General features: G+C 40.3%; 1 protein-coding gene and 1 long non-coding RNA gene across 10 annotated transcripts in view; one reads left to right on the top strand and one right to left on the bottom strand.

Moving 5' to 3' along the window:
• LOC132695322 (E3 ubiquitin-protein ligase RNF113A) overlaps window positions 1-14,031 on the bottom strand; it is a 506,126-nt gene that overhangs the window by 304,102 nt on the left and 187,993 nt on the right. The gene's annotated exons all lie outside the window — the stretch shown is intronic.
• On the top strand, window positions 1,598-7,653 carry LOC132660337 (uncharacterized). Of its 2 annotated transcripts, XR_009601724.3 has the most exons (3): window positions 1,598-1,723; window positions 5,882-6,083; window positions 7,397-7,653. It is a non-coding gene; the product is annotated as an uncharacterized LOC132660337 (long non-coding RNA). The 2 variants fall into 2 exon arrangements; XR_009601722.1 differs by lacking the exon at window positions 7,397-7,653 and having other exon boundaries at window positions 5,882-6,217.

Here is a 14,031-nt window from a genome sequence, read left to right as displayed (position 1 = left end):
TCTCTTCTTGCTGAGCCTTCACTGTTCCATCACTATTCTCCATCAGCTCTTCGATTTTACGTCTAGACCTTTGCTTTGAATGTCTCCGTGTTGCTGCACTATCAATTAGTCGCTGCAATTAATTCTCTAGAAGCCAGGCTTTCCTGGCCAAGTACCCAGGAGTCAAAGGGACTCCTTCATCTTGGGAGATGGTGCCCATGACTGCCTGACTCTCCCAGTAGGCATCAAGGAAATTGCAAGCCACTTCCAACTTGCTTACTCTCTGTGTGCATATTCCTGTCTTCTTCCTCTGGCGAGAGCTGAGAGAGCCAGGCAGTGAGGTCTCAGTGCCTCTGAAGAGGATCTACCTCTGCACATAGCCATAATTTGATGCCTCTCTCTGGGATACATATAGGGAGTTATTGAGCCAAGAGTTTATTATCGAGCTTAGCATGAATACACAGTGCAGAGAGCTGAGTGCAAAACCAAATGTTCCAAGTGTTCCTAATTCCATGTGTTTTGAAGTGCCTGAAGCAGGAATTTTATGGAAGAGGGAGAAAGACTCTTCCCTGGTGGTAAATTAAGGATACATCTCTTTAGCTTTGGATCACGATCAGGCCCTTAGCAGTGAACTAATCCCATTCTCTCTTTATTTTCTAATTGCATTCTTACCAACAAGGCTGAACCTTGTTTTCATAGTATGGTAAGCCTTGCTAAAAAGCTTCTCTGTTCTAAGGCTCCCTCTAAAACATGTCTTCACTTCCAAGGGTAATGAACTCTTTTATAATAAACGCCTTGCTTTAATGCACACTCTCTTTGGTTTCCAGGAACTGCCTTATAATTACACAGCTCAGTATTGCATGTCAGAGGTTTGCTTCACCTTTAATATTTTATGAAGAAATTCAGATTTTGACAGTAAAAATATTTAACCCAGAGGACCCGGAGCTCAGACTATTATTTTGTAAAGTAGCCATCTAGCTGCACACTTGTGCATCGCTGCTTTCCCCAGTGCATACTCACACTCTTTGGTTCTCTCTGAGCAGACCCAACCACATGCTGTCCAGATGGAAACCTGGCTGTATCATTACATTATATTGAAATAACCCAATACCACCTGTTTCTGTTGGGGCTCCTGCCAACATTTTCCCATAAAACATTTATTTTGCTAATATTTTAGTTGGTCACCACAGAAGGACACTTGAAGTTAAAGATTTACCATGTGTTGCAGCCACTCGGAGCCAAGAGAGGCAAAAAAATAAAAATAAAAACAAAAAGCCCTTTGAAACCAGACAGCTGAGTTGGAGAAGAGCAAATGTCTATCCATTGTTTCCATCGGTGGATGCTTCACCTGGCATGATGTAATCATGGGCACCGGGATTTCAAAACAAGGTTTTCTTGGCGATCTTCACAAAATGAATTATTTTCGTGTGTCTGGTGCTCACCTTTGGGTTGTAAAAATATTTTCAGCTTTGTAAGGAGACTTTTCTTCTTCTTGGCAAATTTACCCCGTCCAAGATGGTGCATGTGTAAATAAGTTTATGAGGATAGGAAGTGGATTAGATTAATTTGACATATAGAAACATAAGGTGTATATTATTTTCATTCCATCAAGAACAGGATCGGGGATTGGTGTTACATATTAGGAACTGACCCTGAGCATGATGTTCAAAGTCATTAAACGCTCTTGGAAGCAGAAGCAATGACTTTATCTTCGGGGCTGAACATCCTCAGTTGGAATCCCTTGGTAAGTAGATATACTGCAACCTTAATACAGTTGGACAGCATTTTGTTTTTCTGTCTTCTGTAACTACATAACTGTTTGTCATAAAATAGATAATTAAAGCTTAACTGGCTCTAAGATTGGGAGACCACTGAAAGAGTTTACCAAGGGCGTCACTTGGAACTGTCTGCATCTAGTTGCACCTTTAGAAGAAGACCTTTATCATCTACCTCCTGTGTCGTTGCCTCTGAACCCAGCTTCCCTGCTGATTTTAGCTTACACCAGCATTACTGACTTAATTTTCTCTTGTACACTGAACCTCTTCTCCAAAATGAAGCCCAGAGGACTAACAAAAACACACAAAGAGATTAATAGAGTTTGGCACATATGCTTAACTTCTCCAATCTTCTGGTTTTCACAGTGCCTGGAATGTTCATGAGATTTTCCCAGAATTCTGATTCACTGCAAAGCGGTATTCCTTTCTATCACTGTAATTGGTGATTCAATTATAAAGGTTAACTGCATAGCCTTTGCCCCTCTTTCTCCCCAGTTAATTAGGAGGCTGTGTCTTCCCTTGCGCCTCTTCTAGACTGATGACTAAAAATCAGAGGGGAAAAAAAAAGGAGTGAGCCTGGAGCCTCACTCATGTAACGTGTCCATTTTTCAGCTCAAGGAGCTCCTTTACACCAAAATGCCCACTTTGCATTGTAAAAGTAATTTATATTTTAGATATTTGTTTTAAAAGTCAACTTGTAACCTGTAATGGCTATAGATATAGATTAAGAACCACAAGTAAAGCAATGTACCTCTCTTGACAGCTCCCATTCATGTTCACATGTCCTCCCTGAAGACAGATAATCATATAATTAAGCAATCCATTTTACAGCATATATGTGCTGCACAAAAGACAGTAATACAATGAATCCTGGTGTGTTCAAAGTAGAAAATACTGAATAATCACCTTTTTTTATGAAAGCACTTGACCTTTAAATTGATATTTTCCCCCAACAAATTATAATTATTGTTCAAAGAGGTGTTGAATACAGCACAGATAATCCGAAGGTGGCCCATCTGTTACTCACTGTTACAGTCTGTCAAATCACAGCTTTAGCTGACTGCCATAAAAAGTACAGAAAGAGTCACTTTTGGCTTTCTGTCAATACCAACCTTAATTTTTTTGTTCCTTTTCTAAGATTATAAATCTAAATTCTTAAGACCCACATGAATTCATAAATACCAAATACCACTTGTGAATTTGCATCTTTGTACTTGGAGAATCTCAACATTCTGGATGGCATTAAGCAGGACAAGTGGTAACTCAGCCTTGAATGTTGAGTCTGCTCTCAAAACAGAAAATTTTCTCTTGAGTTGTCAGACTTAGCCCATAAAAATAGAAGATGTCCAGCTAAATTTCAATTTCAGAAGTATAAGAATGTCCCATACAGAAATGTATTCATTATCTATCTAAAATTCAAACTCAGCTGGGCATCCTGCATTTTATCTGACTGCTCTGCATCTGAGCACTCAGTCTCTCATTCTGATTTGCTCTAGGTATCTCTTTTTTTCCCTTTTCTAAAGAGGGAAACATCAAAAATGGACAGCTACAGCTTCCAATACACATAGGTCGCTGATGGCTGAAAATGAGGAGTGCTAAGAAGTCAATATCCAACATCCTTTATGTTGTTGATTTTTATTAGTTACTGATTGGACCGTCTCCCTTCTCTGATTAAACAACTCTCTTAATCACTGCCTCAATCCCTGGAATCCTTTATCAAGAGCAAGGACAATTCTGTCCAGTCTAAGCAAAGAAAAATGTGAACCTTATGCTAATATTCAAAAGCTTTTGTTTACCCTGCCAGCATCTGTTGGGGTGTGTGCATTGTGTGGATTCATCATTAGAAATGCTCAAGGTGACACAATGGTTTCGGATGCAGTCAGCTCGGTTCTGTTTGAGCACTGGATAGGCGCCCTGCCCTTCCCCCAAAGGGTCCTCCCTGCACTCCAAGCTCAGACCTGGACCCAAGGGAAAGGCTAGAGCAGCCAAAGTGGGCAGAGGGCTGTAAGCCCCAAGGCGACAACCCCCATGGCAAGGCTGCCAGGCCAGAGGAGCATCCTGGCCCAGCAACAGCAGAAACCTCTTCACCACTAGCCATCCCCACCTTTCCACTGTTGGGAAAGAAAATTTTCCTGGGTCCCCACTTCATTTCCGCTTCCCTCGTGTCATAAAGTGGCCACCACAGACTCAATATGAAATAATAATACTTCCTCAAAAAAAAAAAAAAAAAAGCAAACCTAAGAATCCATATTAAAGCAGAAAACAGAGGAGAATGAAAACATTTTTTTTCTTTATTGAACTGTTGCACTGATGAGAATCAATAGTAATTTTAAGTGTTTTCATTTCACATTTAAAATGTTTTATATTTGTAAGTTTGGAGTTAAAAGGGCAAGTTCACTTACCTCATTTTATATCATAGCAATCTACTGCTAAAAGAAGCATAAGAGCACTTGCAACAATCTCTAAAAGGCATGGAACAGTTTTCCTCGCCAAATAGTTCTCCAAGTGTGGTCCCCAACCAGCAGCAGCAGCATCACAGGGTCTTTTCAGAAACAGAAATTCCCACCCCCATCCAGACCTGCTGAACCAGAACCTTTGTTATAACAAGGCTTCCAGGTGATTCCCATGCACTATGGTTCAAGAACCACTGCCCTGGTCTATGAGATACTGCCAGGGTAGACTGAGTATCTCCTGGCTATCTGACCCAAACAGTGGCACTTTCAAGCACTTTTATGGAGTGTTGTAGAGTGTTTGTAGAGTGTTTATCTCTTTCTGCCAATATGAGATTGGCACTTCAGATTTCTGTGCCAGACTTAAAAACAGATTAAGACACTGGTTTGTCCTTTTAAGAAGATGATCTCCATTTGTTACTTTGTACCTGCTCCCCATGAAACACACACACACACACACACACACACACACACACACACACAATTGCCTCTGCCCATTTCAAGGTATCTCCTCCCGCCCCCCTTTTGGTATATCCTGCACTCCCTCTCCACAGCCTCTTCTCTTTAACTTTAACCTTCAGCCTGTATCACCTCAGTCTCCACATTCACCCATCCCCCATTTCCCCTCTTCAGCCTCCATCTTTTCTTCAGTTTCCAAAGCTCCTTTCTCATTTACAGCCTTACCCTATGCACCATCTTTCACCCAATACCCTGTATCAATCTTAGAAACTCTATATTCTAGCTCCCACTCTTACCCTGTGCCCCTTTCTCTCCCATGTAAGCACTATCTCCTTTCCCCACAGGTTAGCCAGACTCATCATATCTGGCTGCTCATCCCCAGCTTCCACTGATTTCCTGATGGCTCTTGTTCTCAGCCCCAGGCCTTATGGGGTCACCAGTCCCAGACTCACTCCTCTTTCCCTAGCTCTGGAATCACCTGTCTTTGGCCTCTATTTCTGCTGTGACAGAATTTTTTTCTCTGATGTTACAGTCTTCCCCTACTTTCATACTCAACTCTTTTTATGATCTATCCACTGTTTTCCTTTTAAAATATATTTAAGTAAATAAGAGAGTTGATTTTGAGGGAAGTAACCGTCCAGGTGGGATGAGGATAAATCACAAATTGTGGAGGTGGTAACAGAACAGATGATGGTGTAAAATCCTGGTGTAGCAGGCGGGAAGGGCACTGCAAGAAGCCAGAAATGTTAAATATCAGAAAAGAAAAGATCCAGGGGTAGAGATAAGCCATGTGGCTCCAGATCACGGAAGGCATATCAGTATGGGAAGAGTAAAGAGCCAGCTCAGGTAAAACAAAAATTTTGAACCGGTAAGAATCTAATGAAATCCAAAGACAGCCTTCCTGGGACAAAAGAAAAAAAAATAACCAGACAAACATTTAATTTCAGACACTAGGAAAAACCCACAAAGCCCAATGGTGGATGAGGTCCAGAGACCCCAGTTGAAGAAATATGATACGTTTAGAAAGAAAGGTTTGAGTGCCAGTCAAAAAGGATCAATGCCAGAAAAATGTGCAAGAACTTGAGCTTCACCTGAATTCAAGTTAGATCTTTGGAGGGGTGGTGTGTGTTTTAGGATACCCAGCTTTGTTTACTTTCTTTAACACAAATTATGTCTAACTTTCAGTATGACTTTGTAAAATCTGTGTTTTGATTTCAGAAACTCTGGGCCAGTGATGTTGGCTTAATGCCAGAAAGACCAGGCACTAACATATTTTGAATATGATGTCACAGACAAAGTACAGGAAATGATTATCACCGGGCAGATAAAAGGAAAATATCTTAAAAGAGAATATAAACTTCTTAACCTACTCTAGAGGCATCACGGTGAAAATTTCTGTACACCAGAGAAAGAAAACTCGGTAATGTGTGTAAGGAGTGCTTTGCATATGTGTGAGGTTAGAGAAAAAGCCACACCTGGATTGCAAATGTATTGGCTCCATCTATGAGTGTTCTTCTACCAATCCTGAAACAAGAAAATTATTATTTTTGTGTTTCCAGCGTGATAGTGTCAGTTAACGTGTATTCAGATGTTGCTATATGCCAATGCCACATGCATCAGCCCATTTAATCCTCTCTGTTACCTTATGAAGCAGAGGAAGCTCAAAGAGCTTAAGCAAAGAGTTGGTTAAATCCCTCTCCTAGAACCCAAAGGTGGTGTGGGCTAAACTAAGATTAAATCATACAGCCTGAACCCAGAGATCAAGTTCTTTTTTTTTTTAATTTTTTTTAATGTTTATTATTATTTTTTAGAGGCGAGTGGGGGAGGGGCAGAGAGAGAGGGAAACACAGAATCCGAAGCAGGCTCCAGGCTCTGAGCTGTTGGCACAAGCCCAATGCTGGGCTCGAACCCATGAACCGTGAGATCATGACCTGAGCCAAAGTCGGATGCTTAATCGACTTGAGCCATCCAGGCGCCCCTCAGAGATCCAGTTCTTTAATACCATCCCAGATCCAGCAACGGTTCTCTCTCCCAAAGACCAATGTGGCTCAAAATGTAAATTCCCTAGTCAGACTGTTTTCCAACCAGACCCACAAACCATAATTGGATTATGCATTTAGAATCTGAGAAACAGGAAAGTGCAAATGGTCGAAATAATGAGCACTCATTAAACTCCTTGGAAAGAACAACATAGTCTTTCAAGGCAGTTCCTACAAGCAAGTTTTGTTTGAAGACAAAAATTAAAAAGTTGGGCAGGGCATCAAGGACGTGATCATCACTTCTAGATCTTGGTTGTTTTCCCCCAATACCCACTTCTCCACTTGTTTTCCCAGAGAATATGTAGGTGCTCACTTATTAAAAATAAACTTGCATGCCAGTCCACCCCAGAGTAAGATCAAATGGCTATCATGGGAGTGATATGAAAATGGAGTCATTTCCGTGAAATTCCCAGGAGTGCTTTTTTGCTTTTAAGAGCAATGAAATCACTTTATGCTGGTAATTTATTATTTCCACCAGTTACTCAAATATTTGTCTACACGATGAAAAATTAGTTCTTACTCAAACATGTTTCTGCTTTTAAAGCAAAAGCATTCTAAATATTCAATGAAGCTGGGATTCTAGCAAAGGATCCACAAAGAGATAAATTAAAGACACATGCTTTCTTTCTCCTTAGATAAGCAAACTCAAAAAAAAAATTAATAAAAATTAAAAAGCTATACCTCTCTTCAATAGACATTAAATTTTACAGACTGGACTAGATGCCTGGCCTCAGGAAAGGAGCATGATTTCATCTGAACACCACTTGTTTGCCCACTGTGCTGAGTTTCCATGTTAATTAGGTTCAACTGCTCCTGAAAAGGGTGGGTTCAAGCTAGTCTCTGTTCTGTTCCTGGTATTCATAGCCTCAAACAATAACTGTATGAAGACATGAACTTTTCAAAATGTAGATCATGGCTGGTGTTACCGGAAAAAAATATAGTTTGTGGTTCAATAGTTATGCTGCAGATTTTTCTATCACAACAATAATAGTTACCATGTTTAGGGGTGTCTGGGTGGCTCATTGGCTAAGTATCTGACTTTGGCTCAGGTCATGATCTCGCCATCCATGGGTTTATGCACCGCATTGAGCTCTGTGCTGACAGCTCAGAGCCTGGAGCCTGCTTCGGATTCTGTGTCTCCCTCTCTCTCTGCCCCTCCCCCGCCACACACACACAAATAAATAAACAATTAAAAAAATAGTTACCGTATTTATGTGGAATAGTTCCCTCTCCAACAAAGGCATAGATGTGTCATCCAACGGAAAGGAAAGGGAAATGGGAAGGGACAGTAAGGTACTTAAGAAGAAGAAATGACCATTTACTAGACACTTCCTGACCTACTGTGGGCAACAAAATGAATGCAGGAGACCCAATTATGCACCTAGGAGTGTAACTTCTCCCTTCTAGAATTTCTGTGCACTTGATAAAAGTAGACAGGTATGACTGAGATTGAACAGCTTTTCCTCCTGGAAAACAGGACCAATTATACTCTTTTAAAAAATACCTCTTACTAAGCTAAATATTCCCATACTACTCCCAGCAAGCAGTCCTCTGGGAGGCAAAATTAGATAGAAGCAAGAAGAGTTATATAACTTACTCAAAACTGAGGGAGGATCAGGGAAAATGGGAAAATACTCAAAGAAATAAACTGTGTAAATAAACACAAATAATTCATCTAAGACAATAATTCAGCCTCTGAAACCTCACTTGAAGCCTGGAAGTCAATGTTTCCACTCAGTCACATTAATATTCAAACACATCATCGTCTAGGAGATTATTTTCTCCCCTGTCATCTGTTGGCCCTCAAGTATCCTAAGTATCCAGCACATAGTAAGTTGCCAACAGTTACTTTCTTTTTTTTTTTTATATTTATTTATTTTTGAGACAGAGAGAGACAGAGCATGAACAGGGGAGGGTCAGAGAGAGGGAGACACAGAATCTGAAACAGGCTCCAGGCTCTGAGCTGTCAGCACAGAGCCCGACGCGGGGCTAGAACTCACAGCCCTCACGGACCGTGAGATCATGACCTGAGCTGAAGTCAGCCGCTTAACCGACTGAGCCACCCAGGCGCCCCGCCAACAGTTACTTTCTGAATGAACAGGAAATCACCTCATAGACCATCCAAGATAGACAGGATCCTTTTTAGTGATTATCAAGTTTCACATGCGTTAAAGTCATAAAAAATCTGGTTTGGGTCAGCAAGTTCAGTACATCGGCCCCATAAAAAAAGTTTGAGGAGAGCCTTTTCCACTGACCTTTTCTTCACATTTAAAACGCCTCTGAATTTGACAGTAGGTATCAAGAGATTTGGAAAAGGTCATGCCTCTTGCCCGAGTAGCTCAGCTTTCAGTTATCTACCCCAAGGAAGTAATAAGAGGTGTGAATAAAGATTTATGTGTGGAGATGTTCATCACAGCACTATTTAGAATATCTGTGGACATACATGTCCAGCCACAGGGTCAATTTTAAATTAACCTGGGATCGGGATACAGCTATGCAATGGCATATCAGTGACCATTAAGTGTGATGTTTTTAGAAGTCTTTTTTAATGGCATAGATGGCATTTCATGATATGATTATAAATGGAAAAATCAGGATACCACGCAATCAATACAATACGGTCCCAAATCTACAGTACAGAGAGAGAGAGAGAGAGAGAGAGAGAGAGAGAGAGAGAGAGAGCTATAGGGAGACAGAGGCAGATAAAGAGAAAATCAGAAGTTAATATCCCATGATATGAATAGGAGTTACCCCTCAGTTATGAGGTTATGTAATGAGTGATTTTTTTCTTTCATCTTTTTTTATATTTCCCAATTATAATATAATCCCAAATTGTTTTTATAGTTAGAAAAAATCCAGAATTGTTTAAAGTCTTAGAATTGTTATCTGCTTAAACCAGTTAGTACATCTAATCATGGGGAAAGCAACATATTCTAAGTTTTAGCAGTTTCAATCATATTGATTAAAAATAAGGGTTCCAGCACATCTACTACCACAGAACCTCTACAGTTTCCTTATGCTGTCTTCAAAACTTCTGTGCATTTGCCCAAATATCCAACTCTTTATCATCTGTGTGACAATTAGGAGCTAATAATTACAAAGATTTGCTTGGGAAGGGAAGGGAAGGGAAGGGGAGGAGAAGCTAAGGGAAGGGGAGGTTCGGAGAGTCAGATCCCAGCTGGAGTTTGCCATTGACTTTGTGGGCAGGTCACCCAACCCCTTCAGGCCTCCTTTGTCTCATCTGAGTTAAACTAGGTGATGTCCAAGTTCTTTTCCAGCTCTAAAGTCCATGAAATAATTGCCTGTTCCTCAGCCCTGGCCATGCTGTCCTAGGAGGTCACCACTGACTAAACTGCATTTGGAATATGGTAGATCTCAATTGCTCCCGACTGTCCAGTAACTCTAAAGGACAAGAGAGGCCAACCACAAACATTCTAGTCATTAAACAGCCTTCCTCCACCTCATCCCCTGGCTTCTGGGCCCAAACAATACAACCTGCTTAGGTTCTGATCTCCCCACAGGGTATAATTTTTAACCTTACCGTATCCACTTTTATCAGAAGGGAAACCAAATATGTCATTGAGAATATGGACCCTCAGCCTTTTCTGGGACAGAGATGCCTTTGAGAACCTACAGAAGAGATTGATTGACTTCTCAGAAAAATGCTCTTTCATATCAATTTTTTCATTTCATGAAGTTACAGAAAGACCAAAGTTCTTAGCGGCCCTTGAATGCAAGGTTAAGAATCCTTGGTTAAGAAAATATTGACCTATTCAATAGAGCCCCCAAATTTTAAAGTATGCATCTTTTTCAATAATAGGGCAATTCTGATGACTAGAAATAACCCATGTAGCTACAGAGGCCCTCCCGGGCCTTGTGACTTGAGAGGAAGGGAAGGTACAGGTATAGCCCAGTAGAAGAGTCTAGAAGGCAATAAGCTTTAGGACTGCAGTGAGGAGCTGGGATCCCAGAAGCTACCCCTGCTCCAGAGCCCATATACAATTCACAATGCTGCAACCATAATCATGACACCCTTATCCTTTACAAGAATTTTAACTACCATCCACGTAGTGTTTACCATGTCCTACACATTACCTCACTTGATCCTTGCCACAACTCTCTATAGTACTACTGTGTTTTCATGGTACTCAATACATACATCTCCATTTTACAGTTGAGGAAACAGTATCAGGGAGGTTAAGAAGCATCTTAACCAAGGTCACAGAACCAGTAAATATCAGGAGTACATATCACACAAGCTCTGCTTGCTCTATCCACCTGCTGTTTAAAGCCAACCATTACCAAGCAAGTTTCCTTGCTCAGCCCAGTAACTGGGTTGAGTTAGTTTCTCAAGAAACATTGGTATAAGTTGAACACAAGTGACATGGAGCAGACTTGTAGAAAGTTGGCAACAGGTGGCAGCTGGGTGGCAATAAAGCTTTGACTTCCAGTGTCCCAAAGGTCTGTCTGAAGAAGAAAGTGAGGGGAGCGATTAGCTGGGAGCTGCTGAAAAATAACATCTTTGTTATTTTTCTCATTTCCCTCATTGTTTCCCTGTCTGTTCAAGGCTGTGAGTGAACAGCTACAGCCAGGGGAACTCCATAGCTGTAGGCCATCGCCAAGGCCTTTACTGAAATCCCAGGGCCAGGGAGTCACACAATAGCGCACAGCAAGCTTGGCTCTATGTTCCAAAAACTGGCTGATTCTCTGAACAGAACAGACTCCCTTTGTCCCCTAGTGACCTTACTCAGAATCTTAGAACTTTAGAAATAGAAAGAATCTCAAATGTTACTTGGTCTAATTCTTTTCTCTTTTTAATCACACTCACCCTTCCTTTACCATAGACTTGACTTTACCAAGGAAGAAATTAAAAACCAGAGACAAGAAATGACTTACTTGAGACTACTGTTCCAAGAGAAGAAATTGAACTCAAATTTACTCTGGGCTGGGAAGTATACTGATATTTTACAATGCATCCCACTTAAACTTATAACCATTCACTAAAGTAGGTATTATTATACCCACTTTATAGATGGAAAAATACTCACAAAGATAATTAACTCACCAAAGTGAAACATACAAACAAATGCTATTTGAACACAGATTAGCCTCAACAATAAAGCCAAGGCCTTTTTCAAAAAACTCTGCTGGCTACTAGAGCTGAGCAAGAAGTTACCCCAGTCATGACATCATAAGGTGTAAGTCCAGGTGTGTTGGTTCCTTTGCACTCTCCTTACCTCTGGTGCTCTGTCTCTCTGTCTCTCTAAGTCCAGAGAATGCACAGCAGACATGATAATGGAGGTCTCACCAAAGTGAGACCTCTTTCATGGGCACAGCAGGGAAAAAGAACAAACACCAGAATCCAAGAAGGGATGATTTTGGGTTCTATATATGCCAGAGTGGATAGAATACATGCCCAAGGGTCAGAAGAGATTAGGTGGTATCTCAAAGATTACAGAATAGGGAGGGGGTGCCTGGGTGGCTCAGTTGGTTGAGCGTCCAACTTTGGCTCAGGTCATGATCTCACAATTTGTGGTTTTGACCCTTGTGTCGGGCTCTGCCCTTACAGCTCAGAGCCTGGAGCCTGCTTTAGATTCTGTGTCTCACTCTCTCTCTCTCTCTCTCTCTCTTCCCCTCCCCTGCTTGTGCTCTCCCTCTCTCTCTCAAAAATAAACATTTAAAAAATAAACAAAAATAAAAAAACATTAAAAAATATAAACATAAAAAAACACTAAACATAAAAAGAGTCCAGAATAGTAACAGATGGAGATATAAAACACACACTTTCCTTAGCAACACCATGGTGTCAGCTACCCCCATCTAAAGTAACATCAATGCTTGGAGAAAGAAGGAGATAAAAGGATCTGACAACAAAGAAAAGGAGTCTATCTAAAGAACAAGATTAAGTTTTCTGCATCAGGCAAAATAGTTCAAAGTCAGAATAAAATAAGTTTTAGAAAAATAAAGATGGCACTTTTCGTACTCCTATGTGACTATGAACATTCATAATCTGCTAATTCTCAGGATATTTTTATGGCTCTAACACCAAACAAACATAGTATTATTCTTACAGTTGGGTTAAAGTGATTATTCCATGATGCTACTAATTTGGACATGCTCTACAGAAATCCTGGAAATTATTTAAAACCAGCTTGAAGTAGACTTTAGGTGAAGGAAGGACCAAATAAAGTAGTGTGCCAAATGTCCATTAGAAGGCTTTCCCTTCCACCCTTCTCCCACTACTTGTTATTATAGATTTGAGGAGAAAGTGGAACAGAGAGAAGAAAAAGGAAGAGGAGTTCAACAGTAATTTGTTTTCACCTAAATTGGGTGAGGGAGTTGGGGGTGGAGGGGCATGGAATAGTGGGAATAAAGATATTGAAAGAAAAGACAGACTGCACCTCCCATATCCCTCAAGAACTGATTCAGTCCAGAAATATTCTCAGAATCTTTGACCAGGAATACACCTAGTTTTCTTTCTGTCATCTTTAGGAAGGCCAGTGAAATGAAAAGTTCCCCAGAGGAGGACATTCTAGAGTTACCCTCATACCCTCAGCATAGCCTACGGATCTCTGCTTACGTCTTCATAAAACTAAGCATTTTAAATGTATACCTGTGATCACTTCATTCATTGTCTTCCCCATTTAAAAATGAGTGACAGTGTTGCTCATCAAAGTGCTCTCAGAAACTAGCACAGCATGTCACATAGAATGTGTTCCACACTGATCTTTTAAATGAATTAATAAATACTATATTTCAGGAATTTGAAAATTCTGGTATTAAACTACACTACACATGAAGTGGAATAATGTTATTTGAAAATAGACTTAACTTGGGGCACCTGGGTGGCTTAGTCGGTTAAGTGCCTGAGTTCAGATCAGATCATGATCTCATGATTCATGAGTTTGAGCCCTGCATTGGGCTCTGTGCTGACAGCTCAGAGCCTGGAGTCTGCTCCATATTCCGTATCTCCCTTTCTCTCTCTGCCCCTCTCCTGCTCACACTGTCTCTCTCTCAAAAATAAATAAACATTTAAAAACATTTTTAAAAAAAGAAAAAGAAAATGGACTGAACTTAGTTAAAAATTTATACTGCATACTCTAGAGCAATTACAAAAAAAAAATTTAAAGAAGTATATGTGCTATGCAAAGAGAGGAGATAAAAGCAAATTATATAAAATCCTCAATTAAAACCAGAGGAAGTAGAAAAATAGGACAGAAAAAGAAAACAAGAAAAAATGCAATTAAAAAAACACATAAATATGATAGATATTGGTCCAACTATATCAATAGTCACCTTAAATGTGAATGGCCTAAATACATCAATTAA

Source organism: Panthera onca, chromosome A3 (genome assembly GCF_046562875.1).
Source record: "Panthera onca isolate mPanOnc1 chromosome A3, mPanOnc1 haplotype 2, whole genome shotgun sequence".
Taxonomy (NCBI): domain Eukaryota; kingdom Metazoa; phylum Chordata; class Mammalia; order Carnivora; family Felidae; genus Panthera; species Panthera onca.
This window is presented reverse-complemented; position numbering and strand designations above follow the sequence as displayed.